The sequence below is a fragment of the Rutidosis leptorrhynchoides genome, chromosome 3 (assembly GCF_046630445.1).
Source record: "Rutidosis leptorrhynchoides isolate AG116_Rl617_1_P2 chromosome 3, CSIRO_AGI_Rlap_v1, whole genome shotgun sequence".
Lineage (NCBI taxonomy): Eukaryota > Viridiplantae > Streptophyta > Magnoliopsida > Asterales > Asteraceae > Rutidosis > Rutidosis leptorrhynchoides.
Window position 1 is genome coordinate 443920868 of NC_092335.1, and position 17001 is coordinate 443937868.

Below are 17001 nucleotides of genomic sequence, written 5' to 3' on the forward strand. Positions count from 1 at the left end.
TTCAACATGTTGTAGCGGAAGCTTTTAGTTATCACCTGAGAATAGACATGTTTAAAACGTCAACATAAAGTTGGTGAGATATAGGTTTAATGCCGGCAGCGGTATAAATATAGACCACAAGATTTCATATGTAAACATTTTAATAAAAATATTCTAAGTGGTTGAGCACTTGATAACCATACTTAACATTTAATCACGTCGCATATTCCCTTTATTATGAAATCTTACTACACCGTACCAAGTGTAGTCATGAAACGAAGTACTGTGCAACCGTTGAATACTGGTCGTCCAGTCCGGTTGGGGTTGTCAGGCCCGATAGATCTATCAACAGGATTCGCGTTTACAATACCGCTGTAAATAACAGTTACCAAGCTACAGGGAAGTATGCCAGTGGTACAACTCAACGTAGAATATATTTTTCAGTTACTTGTGTCCATAACGTAAAACATAAAATACATGTATTCTCATCCCGAAATACTTAGAGTTTAAAAGTGGGACTATATACTCACTTTCGTCTTGAAGATATGAAATTTTGACTTGGTCTCCGATTGATATCACGAACCTATCCATATAATATATCAATACCTTTTCTTTTTAAACAATCGTCACATATATATACTTATAATACTTTTAATACTTTTAATAATTCCTTAGTCCGTAGTTAGCAGTCCGATGTTAGTAATTCAATTTTAAATGGTTCATTTTTAGGTGTTTAATAAACCCCCAACGAAATAAATAAAACCCCCATCGTATATGTATTGGTCGAGATTAATCTTGACCCACGGTACCGGTGTTGTCAAATGACGTGTTGCGTACATAAAGTACCGGTGTTGTCAAATGACGTGTTGCGTACAATCATGGGATCTTATGATTAATCTTCTCGTATTGTTTACGGGTGATCCTGAACCATATAAAATTAAATTATGAGTACATATATATAAAATATCATGTTATTTTAAAAAGATGTGATTTATTTAATTTTCTCCAATTATTTTCGTAGCTAAACTAGTCTTGGATATCCGATTTTGTTTTGGTCGTAGTTTCTTCGTTACAACTCCGTTTTCGCTGGTTTAACTTGCCACTTCCTTGGATCGAGTCCCTCTTTAAGACTATGAACTGTAAATACCTTAGTTTGTATTCGAAATCACAGGTCATAGGTCAAACTTTAGTGAAACTTATGAAGTTAATCATTTTCCATCATGTAAACAACCTTAAATGATTATTTTTCTAAAAATACTTATACTTTGAGTTAAATCATGAAATTTTTATGTGTTATCATATTCATAGTAAAAATCATTTTTCCAGAAAATAAACCTCCAATTCAAAGTTTAAGATGGTTTTTAATTATCCAACCCAAAACAGCCCCCGGTTGCACTCCGACGTCGTAAAAACAGTTTTTAAGGTGTTCTTTGAAAAACCAAGTTATACCTTGTTAAATTAGCATATATTTAAGTTATATTACAGGTCTTGAAGTATTTTAAAAGTTAAGTTAGAAGGATCTATTTAGTTTGCAAACAAGTTTGAAAACATTCAAACTATGTTCTTGTTGTTAAAATTTTATACCATAAAATAAGATAGCTATATATATATGAATCGAATAAGGTTATGAACAAAGTTACTACCTCAATTTACTTGGAAAAGATTGCTGTAAAAGAGGAGTAAGAACCTAGAACCAAAAGGGTGATGGAATTGGATGAAAGATTGGAAGTAAGTTTGTGTTCTTGGAAGGATTCTTGAAGTGTTTTTGTAAGAGTTTTCTTATGGTGATTAAGTGATGTTTTTATGGCTAGATCTTCATGGATATTAGCTGAATGGTTATGGAGTTTAAGACTCTTAAAAGTGTGTGTGTTTTTAGCTAGAGGTTTGAGGTAAAAATGAATCAAAAATTGAAAATGGATGGAGTATAAATGGTGATGTAAAAGGTGTATAAGTTTGTAATTTTGTGAAAAAATCTTTTAATCATGTGAAATTGTCATACTAGATAACAAAAGTAGTTACCTTATACATAAGGCATTGAACAAGGGCTGGTTGGTGGTGATTTGATGTGTATATACCAATAGTAAATACGTATAGAAGCTACGTATGATACGAGTACATGTACTCTAGATATACGTATAGAAATTTTGTGAAAAATGGAATGAGAATTCAAATATAGCTATCTTTTGTGAATACACTTATATTTTTTTATGTATTTAAGTCCTTAAAAAGTGATTAAATACATTACTTATACGATATATGTATAAACATTATAGGTCATAAGTATTTATGTCAAATAACGTTACGTATGGTTATCGTTTTGAAAACTTAAGTTAGTAGTTTCAAAATATACTTATAACTTATTGTTATTAATAAAAAATGAGGTATTAAAACATCCTTAGATCATGTTAAATATGTATATATACATATATATACACAAACGTATAATTATCATATATTGTATAGTTCGTGATATCATTGGTCAAACTAGACGGTCAAACGTTGTGTAAAACTCATTTCAAAAACATAAGTCTCAACAATTTGGATTGCTTATCATGTTGGTAAGGTTTAATTTATATAAATATTAATCTTATAAGTATAGAACGATCGAAAAAGTGCGGGTCATTACAATTGTGAAATCACAAGTTATGCATTTTGTGATAATCTTTAGAAATGACATTGTAGGTCTTAGAAGTGCATATTTATATGTCTTTGCATTTTGGAATCTTTACATGACTTCAAATGTGTTCACTAGTTCTTGCCCACCAAATCAAATGGTAAGAATATATAATAATGAAAGTCTAGGTGACATTATTACAACACCACAACCATTCAAACAAAAAATAGGAAATTATTTTTTGAAAATTTCATCACTAGTAGTGTTACAAGCCCAGTAACTATTTGTGGAGTTAAGTTCTCAAGGAGTAAAGCTAAATCAATGGATTTCGATGTGAAACATTAATTAATTAGACAAAAACGCAGAATTTGCTTTGGATGATCATGATTACATCATGATCATGATATCGCCAAGAAAGTTAGTGTGCTCTTAAAAACCATGTCCAATGGGTCTGGGTCGGGTCGACAAGCCAAAACTACTGATGCTGCATTATGGGCTTATGCTTTGCTAATTACAGTTGCTTAATTGTTTATGGTTTTATGAGTTCATATGCACATAACAGTAGCAAGCTATGACCAAATACATTCTTAACTCATGCTCACATTGCTCATATATAATTTTGTCAAACTCTCAAATGAATCATTTATTTCAAACGAATATGAATGCATAACTTTTCAAAAGGATCAAATATATAATATAATTATACGATTTAACCCTTAACACTAAGAACGCTCTCTTTAAGAAACGAGTCCAAGTTGTCATCCGATGAAATACTTTCACTTTTCATCTCATCAGACAACTTAGAAGCTTCTTCCATTCTTCCTTTCTTAGACAAACCAGAAATCATAGCCGTATATATTACAACATTTCGAGCTAAACCTCTCTCAGGCATTTCATCAAACAGCTTAAAAGCTTCTTCCATTCTTCCTTCTTTAGCCAAACCAGAAATCAAAGCCGTATAACTCTGAGCATTTCGAGGTAAACCTCTCACAGGCATTTCATCAAACAGCTTAAAAGCTTCTTCCATTCTTCCTTCTTTAACCAAACAAGAAATTGTTGAGAAAAGCGACACCGAATTATAGCAAACCTGCTAGTAATACTTGAAATAATGACAATAAAGAAACACCAAGATTTAACGTGGAAAACCCCAATAGGGTAAAAACCACGGGCAAGGAAAGAAATGTTTCACTAATATGAATAATAGGAATTACACTTCGCTCTAATTACAAGGATAAGTACCAAGTTTTATATCTCTTGTAATTAGGAGATATATCTCACAAACTCTCTATTAGACTACTAGAACACAAGAAGGAAGAATGTGTTGGGATGCATTTTGAAGCTTGCAAGATCATGTATTTATAGTAGAAGAGAATGACATCATGGTAAATAATTTGTGCACAAAAGTCTTCAAAACACAACTTTGCATGTGTTTGTTGACTATAGAACTCACCTAATATTGCCTCCCATATTTGACCTTATTATTTCAACAATCTCCCACTTGAAGATTTGATTGAAGCTCAATCAATCTTCACACGATAATCCTTCCTTGCCAATGATGTTGCTTACGTTTCCGCTAGGCCGCATGAGGAACGACACCAAATAAACTTGTCACGGTTGATTGACTTTGTTAGAAAATCGGCCACATTGTCGTCAGTATGAATTTTCTGCATATCCACGGTTCCTTCTTCCACTTTCTCACGAACGAAGTGATACTGAACTCGTATATGCTTTGTCTTTGAATGAAATGTCGGATTCCTTGCAAGATGCAAGGCACTCTGGTTGTCACAAAATAGAGTGATATTCTTTTGTTTGTGTCCGAGTTCCTCCAACAACATCTTCAACCATACTGCCTCTTTAGTAGCTTGAGTAGCCGCTACATATTCTGCCTCTGTTGTTGACGTCGCCACAACTGACTGCAGTTTTGAAACGCAGCTTACTATTCCACCACAAAGTGTGAAAACATATGCAGTGGTAGATTTACTTTTATCGATATCACCTGCATAATCTGAATCAACATACCCTTTGACAATAAATTTCGGTTCCCCATAACATAATGCAACATCTAAGGTTCCCTTGATATATTTAAGGATCCTTTTTACCGCATTCCAATGCTCTTTACCAGGATTCGCCATGTACCGACTAACTACTCCCACTGCATGTGCAATGTCTGGTCTTGTACATATCATTGCGAACATTAAACTTCCCACTGCTGATGCATACGGTACGCGAGACATCTCTTTCCTCTCGTATTCACTGCTAGGACACATAATGGAGGATAACTTGAGATTAGTAGGAAGTGGGGTTGAGATTGGCTTACTATCTTGCATATTGAAGCGCTGCAAGACTTTCTTTAAATAATTCTTTTGAGAAAGCCAAATCTTCCTATTATCTCTGTCTCGGTGAATTTGCATCCCTAGAATCTTGTTTGCGGCACCCAAGTCTTTCATTTCAAACTCCCTAGCCAATTGAGCCTTCAGCTTATTAATACGATCTTTTTTGGGGCCTGCAACCAACATGTCGTCTACATATAACAGCAAAATGACAAAATCATTGTCCCCAAACCTCTTGAAATATGCACAAGGGTCTGCATAAAGTCTGTTATATTCAAGGCTCATTATGAAAGAATCAAATCTCTTGTACCAACATCTCGGCGCCTGTTTGAGACCATACAGAGATTTCTTTAACCTGCAAACCAAGTTCTTTTTTCCTTGTAGTTCAAAACCTTCTGGTTGAAGCATATAAATTTCTTCTTCAAGATTTCCATGAAGAAATGCAGTTTTCACATCTAGCTGCTCTAGATTCAAATCAAATGTAGCACACATCACTAGAACTACTCGAATTGTTGTAAGTCGAACCACAGGAGAAAATATTTCATTTAAGGCCGTACCTTCTTTCTGAGCATATCCTTTAACCACCAGTCTTGCACGATACCGCTCCACTTGATCATCGCCATTTCGCTTGATCTTATACACCCATTTATTTCCAATAGGTTTTCTACCTTTTGGCAATGGCACAAGTTCCCATGTTTTATTTTTATGAAGAGCTTCAATTTCTTCCTGCATAGCCGTCATCCACTGAGATGCATCTGAATGATTCAGTGCCTCGCGAAGAGTTGTTGGCTCTCCTTCCTCTGTTAGAAGACAATATGCAACATTGCTTTCCATAATATAATCCGAGTGCCACCCTGGACGTTTCCTTTCCCGATTAGAAATACGAGTCGCTGGAGCTTCATCAACGACTACTTGATTTTCATCGTGCTCTGGTACTGCTTCAGAAGAATCTTTATGAAATTCATTACTCACTTGTATCGGTATAGTTTCTTTTGAAGTGCTAACATCTTCAAGATCTTTGTCTTCTGTAAAGATAACATCTCTGCTGATGACTACTTTGTAGGCAGTGGGGTTCCACAAGCGATACCCCTTAACTCCATCAGCATACCCCAAGAACAAACACTTTCTGGACTTCGGATCCAACTTTGTCGTTTCTTGAGAATTGTACATTGCGTACACAGGACTTCCAAATATATGAAGGTCTGAATAATCAACTGGTTTTCCAGTCCACATCTCCATCGGTGACTTCAACTCAATTGCAGTTGACGGTGACCGATTTATCACGTAACAGGCAGTATTGACCGCTTCTGCCCAGAATGATTTCCCCAAACTTGCAGTTGCCAACATCGCCCTTGTTCTATCTAACAAGGTTCTGTTCATCCGCTCTGCTACTCCGTTTTGTTGAGGAGTGTATGCCATCATGAACTGTCTTTTGATACCTTCTTGTTTGCAGAACTTATCAAATTCATCACCAGTGTATTCTCCTCCATTATCCGTCCTTAAACACTTGATCTTTTTACCAGAATCAAGTTCAACCCGCGCTTTGTAAACTTTAAAAACTTCAAACACATCTGCTTTCCTCTTAATTGGGTACACTCAACATCTCCTAGTGTAATCATCAATAAATGATACAAAATACTTTGCTCCTCCTAGGGATTGAACTGGTGCTTGCCACACATCAGAGTGAACCAATTCTAGAATCAATTTACTTCTAGAATTTGATGTGTTAAACTTCAGGTGATGTTGCTTGCTGATTACACAATGCTCACAGAAAGGTAGCGATACCTTTGTAAGACCAGGAATAAGATTTCTTTCAACAAGAATCTTCATACCTTGCTCAGACATGTGTCCAAGCTTTTGATGCCATGTCATAGCAACTTTATCACTTGAACTATTCGAAGCAACAGATGCTTCCGATTCATGTACCGTCTCGCCTTTCAGAATGTATAAATTAGCACCCACCTTTTCTCCTTTCATAAGTACAACCGCGCCTTTCTTGATTATCATGATCTTCTCATGTATCACCATTTTACAACCAAGATCATCCAATTGTCCTAAAGACAATAAGTTCTTCTTCAAACCCTCCACGTATCGTACACCTTGAATAGTACTAACTATACCATCGTGCATCTTCAGAATGATATCTCCAATTCCAATGATCTTTAGTTCATGATCATTGCAACTGTATACAGATCCTCCTGAGATACGTTCATATTGTTTGAACCATTCTCTTCTAGGGGTCATGTGAAAAGTAGCTCCCGAGTCAAATAACCAGACATCAACAAATGTCTTTCTGCCTTCATTTGCTACCACTGCCTCACTAACCAAAGCAGTCCCATCATCTGAAGTGCTTGCAATATTTCTTTGAGGATTTGAGTTATTTAAACTCCGACAATCCTTCTTCAGGTGACCTTTCTTGCCACAATTGTAGCATGTATAGGTCTTCTTCTTTTTAGACTTCGGTTTACCATGATTGTAACTCCTACTTGGGCCACGTTCCGTTGATCTCCCTCCTGACATCACCAAGGCCTCCACTTGTCGTGAACCGGCCTGTTTATCCTCCTTGTTATTGCACCGATTTTCTTCTTCTAGAATAGCAGCCGCAACTTCATCATAGACTAGATACTCCGAGAGAACATTATTGGTTAAGTTAATAATGAGTTGATCATACGAGTCAGGTAGACTCTGAAGTAAAAGTTCAACACGTTCTTTTGGCTCTATATTGCAACTTAACGAAGCGAGTTGAGAAAATAGAGTATTCAAAGAATTAATGTGCTCATTAACTGAAGTAGATTCATTCATGCGTAGCGCATAAAGTTTCCTCTTAAGGAATATCTTGTTGTGGAGTGATTTGGTCTCGTACAATTTTACGAGGTGATCCCAAATCTCTTTCGCCGTCTTCTTTTCTTCTATGCTAGACAAAACGCCATCTGCTAGTGCCAGATGAAGATTTGCGATAGCCTGGCCGTCCATCTCTTCCCATTTTTCATCAGTGACTTCGGCGGAACGTCCACTGATGGCTGCCAAACACTTATCCTTTCTCAGGATAGCTTTCATCTTTAGTTTCCATAACGAGAAGTTACTTCCGTTGAACTTTTCAATTTCGAATTTTGTAGACATTGCTATAATTACAATCTTCTTTTCGACAATACTACTTTTCGAGAAATAGTACTTGAGAACTTTTATCGAGTGAAAATAACCTTACTTATTTTCTGATGTGAAAGTCCACCAGTGTGGAAACCACAGAGCATACGATAAGTAGATTAATACACACAAGATATTAGACCTTAGCTCTGATACCACTTGTTGAGAAAAGCGACACCGAATTATAGCAAACCTGCTAGTAATACTTGAAATAATGACAATAAAGAAACACCAAGATTTAACGTGGAAAACCCCAATAGGGTAAAAACCACGGGCAAAGAAAGAAATGTTTCACTAATATGAATAATAGGAATTACACTTCGCTCTAATTACAAGGATAAGTACCAAGTTTTATATCTCTTGTAATTAGGAGATATATCTCACAAACTCTCTATTAGACTACTAGAACACAAGAAGGAAGAATGTGTTGGGATGCATTTTGAAGCTTGCAAGATCATGTATTTATAGTAGAAGAGAATGACATCATGGTAAATAATTTGTGCACAAAAGTCTTCAAAACACAACTTTGCATGTGTTTGTTGACTATAGAACTCACCTAATATTGTCTCCCATATTTGACCTTATTATTTCAACAGAAATCATAGCCGTATAACTTACAGCATCTTGAGCTAAACCTCTGTGAGGCATTTCATCAAACAACTTCTTTGCATTGTCTACTTTACCAGCCATACATTCCCCAGTAACTAAACAATTATACATCATAACATTCGGTTTGATTCCTTCACTTTCCATCTCTCTCAATGTCCTTTTAGCTTCTTCCATTCTTCCTTTATTAGACAAACTAGAAATCATAGTCGTATAACTTACATGATTTCGAGCTAAACCTCTCTGAGGCATTTCATCAAACACCTTCTTTGCGTCATCTACTCTACCAGCCATACATTCCTCAAGAACTAAAATATTGTACGTGTAAACATCCGGCATCACCCCCCCCCCCCCCCCCCCCTTCTCTTCCATTTCATTCCTTATTTTGTATGCTACCTTTATTAACCCTTTCTTACAATAACCATTAATAAAAACATTATACGTAAAAACATCCGGTTTCATTTCTTCACTTTCCATCTCTCTCAACCTCCTTTTAGCTTCGGCTAAATCCCCTTGCTTACAAAATATATCAATCAACATCCTGTAAGAAAACATATTTAGAGCCACACCTTTTTCCACCATCGTAAACAATAATGTCTTTGCTTCTTCGTGTCGGTTTGCCTTACACAAACCGTTAGCAATACTATTATACGAAATGACACTAGGTTCGAACCCTTTCTTCTCCATTAAACTCATCAACTTAATCGCGTCGTCAACGTCTCCTTTTTTACAATAACCATAGATTAACTTGCTGCTACTGCTTATCAATTATGGCAGGAAAGGAATTGCAGAGTATTCAAAGGAAAAAGGAGAAATGAGAGAGAGGTATTGAAGTTCATTGAAGTGGGTATAATGATGAAATTGGCAACTTTAAGAGTGAAGAATACTCCTTCAGTGAAGAAAGCTGCTGCAATTTGGAGCATGCATATAGAGAAGGATCGATTGTTGCTGGGTAACAGTTCTTCAATTTGAATTTGGGGTTTTTTTTGTATGTTTTTGTTTGTATTGCACTGTTTAGGTAGGTATCGTTATTGTTTGTATGTTGGTAGTGGGTTGTGGGTATGCCCTAACCTTGTAATAGTTTTTGATTTAAAAAAAAAAAAAAAAAAAAAAAAACGCTATACTTGAGATATTTCCACAAGTATTGAATTGCGGTAACTTAAAAAAAAAAAAAAAAAAAAAAAAAAAAAAAAAACTTATTAACTATAGAATCTTTCACCTCAATACCTTTACTTTGCATTTCAATTAACAAAACTTTTGCAGCTATCATCTCCCCTGATTTACATAACCCATTGAGCAAGAATCGATAAGTATGTACATTCGGGACAACACCCCTTTCGGCCATTTCATCGAACAATTCAAAAGCCCTTTTCAACATCCCTTGCTTACAAGTACATCTAATCATTGCATTGTATGCATACACATCAGGCACAATACCTCTCTCAAGCATTTCAACAAACACCTTCTCTACTTCCCTAAACTCCGAATTCTTTAAATGTGAAGACATCAATGCATTATATGTGTACACATTATTAGGTTTAAGTAACCCCTTTACTGTTCTCCCCAGGCTTACACAAAGCCGAGACAGCCATTGTTAGCGATCGTGAAAATTGATTTGCAACTTTACGATCTGGGTTGAGTGGAATTGGGAGTTTGAAGACGGATTTCTTAAAAGCTGATAACAGGGTTTTACTCGATGACATATTTCTAGTCTAGGGTTTAAGATAACAAGAAGAAATATTTTAATTTATAAAAGTATGCTACGTACGTATGATGTTACTGTATATATATAAATATATAAGCAGGGCATCTTATTAAGGATTAAGGATATTTTCTTTTTTAAAGTGTATATATATATCAAGATTAGTGGATTACTATTACTATCCGTTGATATTATTTCTGTATTATCTCATATTGTATAGTTCATATAGTTAGAGATATACTCGGTATTCTTCAATCTTCAAGAGTTATTATATCAAGATTATTACTATTATTATGTTATTTATTATTATTATTAATTGATAACTTGATACTGGTTTATAATACGTCGAGATTATATAATTTCCTTTTTATATTCTATACGTAAAATTGATTTTAAAAAAATTATCAAGCATTTTAATAATTTTAAGCATGTTTTATAAGATAGTGAATCATTTTATAAAATACAAGATATTATATTATATTAAAAAACGTTGGTGAGCTAATCATAGAAATTGCTTATTTCTAACTCATTGTATCAATCTAAAGATGTATGTATTCATCGATGAAAAACTTCTCTATTAAGCAAACCATAAGACCATAAGGATTCACTAAAAGATCGATGTCTGAATTACACATTAATATCTCACCGCAAAATCGATGGTTTCAACACCGATTTTGCCTTCGCGTTGGTTTTCAACATTAATTTTGTGGTTAATGGAACATAACCTTTCAGTAATCTCTTATCAATTTAAGGGGAATACTTTTCAATAAGTAATTTTGTTGAATCCGGAGTTTGTTATTAGTATCGAACTATTCGTAATGTTAATCAGAAATGATTGTTGTTTACGTTAATTTATTTTTAGTTTGGTTTTTTTTGCATGCATTATTTCCAAATTTTTATGCACGTTTTTTTTATTATTATTTTTTTTTTCGCGCTAAAATAACAATAACATAAAACAATGTATTTTCATCAATCGATGAAAAAAACGAACAAAAGTACACTCTGACCAAACGCAAATCAGGGCTCGGAAGCAGAAAACGATCTCAAACCCCAAAGGAGTGGTTGAGTGGTTAGGTGTTTGGAAATCTCCAAAGGAGACCCAAGTTCAATCCCACCAACCTCACTTTTGGGGCCTTGTCTTTCCGAAAAAAAAGAAAAAGAAAACGATCCCTAAAAAACAACAAAAGAGCCTAAAGCTAACTAAAACCGAGCCTTGAACAACCTTAACACAAAATCGTACATGGGTCTCAAACAAAAAACCACAAACAAAACAATCATAGACAATGACCAAATCTAAACGAAAACTACATAAAGGACACTAACCAACACCGGTCCAGAACTACCCACCAACCTCTTTACCCTTACCATTCCTCTTCCGAGTCTTTATGATCGGCTTAACAACCACACCATCAACCTTCAAACGATTGAATTTCTTGCCTCCGCGGTTCTCAATCGCATATGAAGAAACCTTTGTCGAGCCGCTACCAATCCTAACACCCGACACGGGAACAGGAAGCGAACCTTCCATCACAAGACTTTTACAAAAACCAATGTTCCGATCCACTTCGCAAAACCCGAGACCAATGTTATCGGAATCGCCAGTTTTGTCTTCATTCCTAAGCACGAACTTCTTACCATCATCCTTCGACATGTTCACATCCTCTTCATCCCTATGCACAAACGAAACCTTAGCCATCTTTTCCTTGTTCTTGTCTTTCACTACACGAGGATCAAAAGGTCGACTGGACATGGTAGGCATATTCGAATTATCCACTTTATTCTCATCCTGAAGCACACACGAACCGTTGTTTAGCTTATTCCATTCGTCAACGTTTTCTTTTTTTACAATAACCATAGATTAACGTATTAACTCTAAAATCATCCACTCAATACCTTTGCTTTGCATTTTAATTAACAAATCTTCTGCATCTTTCATCTCCCCTGATTCACATAAGCCATTGATCAAGACTCCATAAGTATGTGCATTCGGGACAACACCCCTTTCGACCAATTCATACAACAATTCAAAAGCCCTTTTCAACGTCCCTAGCTTACAACTACATCTAATCATTGCGTTGTATGCATACACATCATGCAGAATACCTCTCTCGAGCATTTTATCAAACACCTTGCCTACTTTTTCAATGTTTCCTAATCTGGAATACAACTCGATTAAAAGCGTATAAGTTTCCACACAGTACGAGACACCTTCCTTCTTCATTAAATCCAACGTCATCTCTACTTTACTAAACTCTGAACTCTTTAAATGTGAAAACATCAACTCATTATATGTATACGCACTCAGTTTAATCCCTTTAATAATCATTTCATTTATCAATTCTCTCGCTTTACTGTTCTCCCCAAGCTTACACAAAGCCGATACCGCCATTGTCATCGAACAAACCGTGATCTTAACACCCAAATCTAACATTTTTCGAAAGAAATCCGATAACAATTCAAACTTTTGGTATCTTTCTGCTGCATGCAAAAATACCATACAGGACTGATCATCAATCTTACTAAAACCATTACATTTCATGTAATCAAAAACCTATAAACTCTCATTAAACCTGTAATTATCAGCATAAACACAGAACAGAGTGTTAAACAGCTTAGCAATAACAACCTTATTAAAGAACCCATTTTTCTCATCAAAAAAAAGATCTGGTCTTTTCAATGGGAGTTTTTGATATCTTTATTGACTGCTAATTGATTCAAGATTTCATTAGCTCGGTCAAAATCTTTCGATATATAAAGGCGGAAAGAAAGTGAAATGTAGGGTTCGATTATGTCAAAATTGTTGAGGGATTGAAAGGAAAATGAGTGTGATCGAATGTTTGAGAATCTATCAGAGATCATGAAATTTGATTAGCGATTCTTCGATCTGGGTTTAGTGGAAATTCGAGTTTAGGGACAGATTTCTTAATAACTGATGATAACAGGGTTTTACTTGCTGACATATTTCTAGGATTTAAAGAACAAGAATAAAGATTTTAATATTAAAAAGCATGCTGATATTGCTCAAAATATACATATTTATCTTCGCAATATCTCCCTATTTTCATGGCATATCGATATGATTTGTGATGATTAGTGAGCGGTTTGTGGTATTTGGTCGTTTCGGAGCAAAAATCGTTTAATAGATCATATTTATGCAAAGGAATCAACACTTGGGCTTAAGGAATGAATCAAGTGAAGTTTTTGGGTTAAAAAGCCAAGTTTTAGCCATGAACGACGTTCCAAACGACCAGAACGACGTTCTTATTTGAAGAAAATGATGATTTGGTGAACAAAACAAAAATGGGATTTCTAGGCAGTTTCAGGAGCGGGGTTCCACTTTCTGGAACGGGGTTCCATTTTCTGGAACGTCTTTCCAGACCTATTTTCAGGCAGAAATTCAGGTCGACTATAAATACGATTTTTGGGGTTTTTGTTGAAGAGAGCTGCTTCCTTAGGCCGCTTTGAAGCCCTAAATGGGTTCCAATCATGATTCCATCAAGATGAAGGCCAATTCCATGCTCCTAACTCTAAATCCATGAAGATTGAAGCTCCATTTCCATCATCCATTCTCCATTTTAGTGATTCTTCTCCATTTTGGTAGCACCTTTTCTCCATTTTAGTTGTAATGATAAATGATTGTTATTTCTTTTATTTATTTCTTGTTTATGCAATGATTATAGCTTAGATTACTTGTGTTCACTTGATTTGTAAACTTGATGCTTGAATTTTGCCCTAATTTATGAATTGGGTGTTTGAATGAGTTGATAATTATTGTGCTTGGTTAAAGATCCATTACTTTGATTGTTTAAAGCTTTACTTTGATTATATAAGTTGCCTAGCTTTTCTTAGGGATTTGATTAGTGAAGCAATTTGTACTTCAACACCTTTGGTGATTGATAATGCTAAAAATGAACATATATTTCATAGCATTATCCTTCAAGAAAGACAAGCTTTTAGTTGCAGTTGTTCTATTTACAAGTTATATTCGTTTAAATAATAAAAGGTGAAGACAAAAGACAGATTCGACGATTTGAAGACGCAAACGACCAAAAAGCTAAAAAGTACAAAGTACAATCCAAGTGGTTCAAATTATTGATGAGAAACGTCTAAAAATGGCAAGAGTACAAGCTACAAAAAGCAAAGTACAAGATATTAAATTATACGAAAAGGCGTTCCAAAATCCGGAACTGAGACATGAACCAACTTTCAGCGCGCGACGCAACGGACCAAAAATTACAAGTCAACTATGCACAAGAATATAATATAATATATAATTAATTATATATATTATTATATATTATAATTATACGCAGCCCACGTTTTGAATTTGATCTATGAGCTGGAATCCAGACCTCCGCACTCGCGGAGCTATGATGAAGAAAACCTCCGCACTCGCGGAGCTCAACAGTTAAACGTGGGCCTATAAAAGGCCGCGCATTCTGATCGATTAAACACACCTTTTTCTATCTATCTATCTACGATATATTTATATTTATATTTTATAATTTTAATTTAAGTTTAATAATAATAAGGTTATAGTGGCGAATGTTTTAAGTTTGTAAGTCGAAACTCTGTCCGTGTAACGCTACGCTATTAATACTCATTGTAAGCTATGTTCAACCTTTTTAAATTAATGTCTCGTAGCTAAGTTATTATTATGCTTATTTAAGTCGAAGTAATCGTGATGTTGGGCTAAATATTAAAGACGAGGTTATTGGGCTTTGTACCATAATTGGGGTTTGGACAAAAGAACGACACTTGTGGAAATTAGACTATGGGCTATTAATGGGTTTTATATTAACTAAACGATACCTCGTTAATTTAATATTAAAGGTTACAATTCGACATATCTATAAATAACCACATACGCTTAATCGGGTACGATGGACGAAGTATCTATAAATACCAATAATTGTTCATTTTACCGGACACGGGGATGGATTAATAGTCAATGGACTCGTTGAAACAGGGGTGGATTACTGAAATGTCCCGTTCTTATTGATTAAAAACGTTCCATATTAATTGATTTCGTTGCGAGGTTTTGACCTCTATATGAGACGTTTTTCAAAGACTGCATTCATTTTAAAACAAACCATAACCTTTATTTCATCAATAAAGGTTTAAAAAGCTTTACGTAGATTATCAAATAATGATAATCTAAAATATCCTGTTTACACACGACCATTACATAATGGTTTACAATACAAATATGTTACAACAAAATAAGTTTCTTGAATGCAGTTTTTACACAATGTCATACAAGCATGGACTCCAAATCTCATCCTTATTTAAGTATGCGACAACGGAAGCTCTTAATAATCACCTGAGAATAAACATGCTTAAAACGTCAACAAAAATGTTGGTGAGTTATAGGTTTAACCTATATATATCAAATCATAATAATAGACCACAAGATTTCATATTTCAATACACATCCCATACATAGAGATAAAAATCATTCATATGGTGAACACCTGGTAACCGACATTAACAAGATGCATATATAAGAATATCCCCATCATTCCGGGACACCCTTCGGATATGATATAAATTTCGAAGTACTAAAGCATCCGGTACTTTGGATGGGGTTTGTTAGGCCCAATAGATCTATCTTTAGAATTCGCGTCAATTAGGATGTCTGTTCCCTAATTCTTAGACTACCAGACTTAATAAAAAGGGGCATATTCGATTTTGATAATTCAACCATAGAATGTAGTTTCACGTACTTGTGTCTATTTTGTAAATCATTTATAAAACCTGCATGTATTCTCATCCCAAAAATATTAGATTTTAAAAGTGGGACTATAACTCACTTTCACAGATTTTTACTTCGTCAGGAAGTAAGACTTGGCCACTGGTTGATTCACGAACCTATAACAATATATACATATATATCAAAGTATGTTCAAAATATATTTACAACACTTTTAATATATTTTGATGTTTTAAGTTTATTAAGTCAGCTGTCCTCGTTAGTAACCTACAACTAGTTGTCCACAGTTAGATGTACAGAAATAAATCGATAAATATTATCTTGAATCAATCCACGACCCAGTGTATACGTATCTCAGTATTGTTCACAACTCAAACTATATATATTTTGGAATCAACCTCAACCCTGTATAGCTAACTCCAACATTCACATATAGAGTGTCTATGGTTGTTCCGAAATATATATAGATGTGTCGACATGATAGGTCGAAACATTGTATACGTGTCTATGGTATCTCAAGATTACATAATATACAATACAAGTTGATTAAGTTATGGTTGGAATAGATTTGTTATCAATTTTCACGTAGCTAAATTGAGAAAAATTATCCAATCTTGTTTTACCCATAACTTCTTCATTTTAAATCCATTTTGAGTGAATCAAATTGCTATGGTTTCATATTGAACTCTATTTTATGAATCTAAACAGAAAAAGTATAGGTTTATAGTCGGAAAAATAAGTTACAAGTCATTTTTGTAAAGGTAGTCATTTCAGTCGAAAGAACGATGTCTAGATGACCATTTTAGAAAACATACTTCCACTTTGAGTTTAACCATAATTTTTGGATATAGTTTCATGTTCATAATAAAAATCATTTTCTCAGAATAACAACTTTTAAATCAAAGTTTATCAT

The 17001-nt window shown here is 34.6% G+C and overlaps 1 pseudogene; it reads right to left on the reverse strand.

Annotated features, from left to right (window-relative positions):
* Positions 1–3302: 3302 nt before the first annotated feature.
* On the reverse strand, positions 3303–13335 carry LOC139901526 (uncharacterized; annotated as a pseudogene).
* Between the last annotated feature and the right edge of the window lie 3666 nt (positions 13336–17001).